A 3099-nucleotide genomic window follows, 5' to 3' on the forward strand; every position below is an offset into this window, starting at 1 on the left:
CCCCTATCTAGTCCATAGATGAATAGCAATAATGATAAGTATCTCATTAAGAAGTGGGGTGAGGGCAGCTTGGTGGCGCACTGGATAGAGCACCAGCTCTGAAGTCAGGACGACCTGAGTTCAAATGGGACCTCAAACCAAAACACTTGACACTTACAGCTGTGTGATCCTGGGCAAGTCACTTAATCCCAATTGCCTAAACAAATAAAAAAGAAAGGGAGTGGAAGAAGGATACAAGAAAATAGAAGTCTAGAAGACTAAAAAGCAGGGAGAGTTTCTCCCTGAAGAGCACTACATAGAGGAAGAGGAACATACCTGAAATGAGAGATGGAGACTTCATGATGGGTTCAAGCTGGGATCAGTTGGCGTATGGGGAGAACACCTTCACAGACAACAAATTGGACCCAGGAGAAGGGAGATGTGAACTCTCAGGAGCTGCTAGCATATGGTAAGCGATCACCATTTACCTATCGATGAGATGGCACAGCTTTTGAGAAGGAAACAATAATAGGGATTGTAGGGGGTAGAATTGGACTGTACAATCTGTACCAATGTGATTTTCTAGTCATATTTCCCTCATGAATTAAGAATTCTAAGACTGAAGCCTGGCAGAAAGTAAAAGAGGTGAGATCTATAACAGCAATAACATAGAAATTGGTGAGAAGAGGGAGCTCAGACCTAGTAAGTCAGAAGTTTTAACACCATGGGGAACGCAAAAATCAGAGAAGGAAAAAAAATGGGATTTAGCCTAAAATAAGAGAATACACTTTCAAAGTAGATAAGAAAAGAAAGCAAAAAAAAATCTTCGAAAAAGGAAGAGCAAAAAAAAATTAACAAATATAAGAAGTTGGAAAGAAGAATCTAGTCAGGGGTAGGAAACCTGCCGCCTTGAGGCCACACGTGGCCCTCTAGGTCCTTGGGTGCAGCTTTTTGACTGAGTCCAAGTTTTACAAAACAAATCCTTTTATTAAGGGGATTTATTTTGTGAAGTTTGGATTCAGTCAAAGGGCCGAAGTTGAGGACCTAGAGGGCCACGTGTGGCCTTGAGGCCACAGGTTCCCCACCCCTGGTCTAGTTTATAAAATCACTCAACTGAGAGGTTAAAGAAGTGGAGCAGAGGAGGGGAAGAAATAAATAACTAGAAACAAGAAAAATAATTGACATAAATAAGAGTGGAGACAGTGGGGAGAGAAAGAGACCTTTGGGGAAACAGAATTTCATCAAAGTAGTTCATGCAAAACTAATTCCAGGAACAAAAGGATTGACTTGAAAGAGGAAAGGGGTGTTAAAAAAAAAAGTAAAACAACCTTCCCACCAAAAAAAATACTCAAAGAGCAAATAGAGGAAAACACAAATTTCACTAGTGTCTTTAAATGTGACTGGAATAAACAAGCCAACAAAATGAGAGTGGCAGAATGGATGAGAATAAATTCTACAATCTGTTGTTTGTTAAAAAAAGTCTAATAATATTAATATTAGTAATAGTAGTTAGCATTCATGTAGCACTTTAAAGTTTGCAAAGCACTTTTCATGTGTTAAATCTCCTTTTATCTAAAAAACAGAAGATCAAAAAGAGAGGTTTGGGAAAAAATGTATTGTGCATTAAGTGAATGCCAAAAAAAAATTCAATAATGCTGTCAGATTTACAATATCAATAGAGGTAAAGAAATGACAATATGCTTGAAGGAACTGAACAATGAGCCAATATATGTATTGAACATATATGCCCTGAATGGCAGAGCATTCAAAATGAAAAAAAAATCAACTGAATTACAAGGACATTGACATATAACAAACCCTAAATGAGCACTGTTAGGGCCCAGCTCCGGACCATGGCCTTCTGTGAGGGCAGTGGTGCGAACCTGCCCCTTTGGGGTACTGGGAACGCCTCAGCAACAGAGCTGGCTCCACCCACGGGGAGGAACATGGGAGGGGCTAGGGCAAAGATAAGAGCGAGGCTCAGGGGTGTCTGAGAGGCTCCGGGACCTTGGGAGACAGGAGAGCATGTAACCAATAAATCGTGTGCAGCTGCCAGCTCGGGTGTTCTGTCTAGTTATTCTCCTCCACCCTCGGAGGGGCCGGAGACGTCCGAAGACCAGGAAGGGTAAGTATCCAAGTGACGGCCCAGGTATAGAAACCCGGACAGAGCACAAAAGAAGAAATCTTGAAAATTAATGGAGAAATAAGATTATTAGAAGAAATAAGATAAATTGGAAGCCAAAAGAGTTGAAACTGCTTCTTTGGAAGACTAACAAAACTGATAAATCATTATCTGACCTAATTAAAAAGGAGAGAGAGAAAATTCAAATTAACAAAACAAAACAAAAATGAATAATGCCAATATGAAAGACATAAAAAGGATTATCAGATCCTACTGCACAAAGTTACATGCCACATCTGAAAATCTAAAATATAGAATTAACTACAAAAATATAAAATGCCCAAATTAACAAATGGAGATTTTAAATAATACAATTCCAGAGTAGAAAATTAAACTATCTATAAAAGAACTACCAAAGAGAAAAAAACAAAAACAAAACCTTGGCCCAAATAGATTTACAGAAGAATTCTATCCAATTTTAGAACTAAACAAGTTATCTTCAAAAAACTGAAAAAAAAATACTTTACCAAACTTCTTTTATTTTATTTTATTTTTTCAAATTTCTTTTTACTACCAAATAGAATCTTAGTGCCTAAAATAAGGAAGGATAAAGCAAAGAAACAGCCACATAAGTAAATATTATAAATGAACAATGATCCAAACATTTTAAATCAAATTAAATCAAGAAGAATTTATTAAACCCTTAAGTGTTAGGGATACAAAGAAAAAAATGAAATCAGTTCCTGTCCTCAAGGAGCTTACGTTCTAATAGAGCACAGAACATATACATCGCTATATAAAAGACACATTTAGAGTAGATGAAGGATACCTTAGAGGGCAGGGCACTATTAACAGCTTCAGAGACCAGGAAAGGCTTCCTACAGAAGGTTGGATTTTGAAGGAAGTCAAGGATTGTAAGAGATAGAGATGAAGATGAAGAGCATTCCAGCCAGTGCAAAGGCATAGAGATGGGAAATGGAAATTGTGTATAAGGAAGA

Source organism: Vombatus ursinus, unplaced genomic scaffold (genome assembly GCF_900497805.2).
Source record: "Vombatus ursinus unplaced genomic scaffold, bare-nosed wombat genome assembly UNPS02014923.1, whole genome shotgun sequence".
Taxonomy (NCBI): domain Eukaryota; kingdom Metazoa; phylum Chordata; class Mammalia; order Diprotodontia; family Vombatidae; genus Vombatus; species Vombatus ursinus.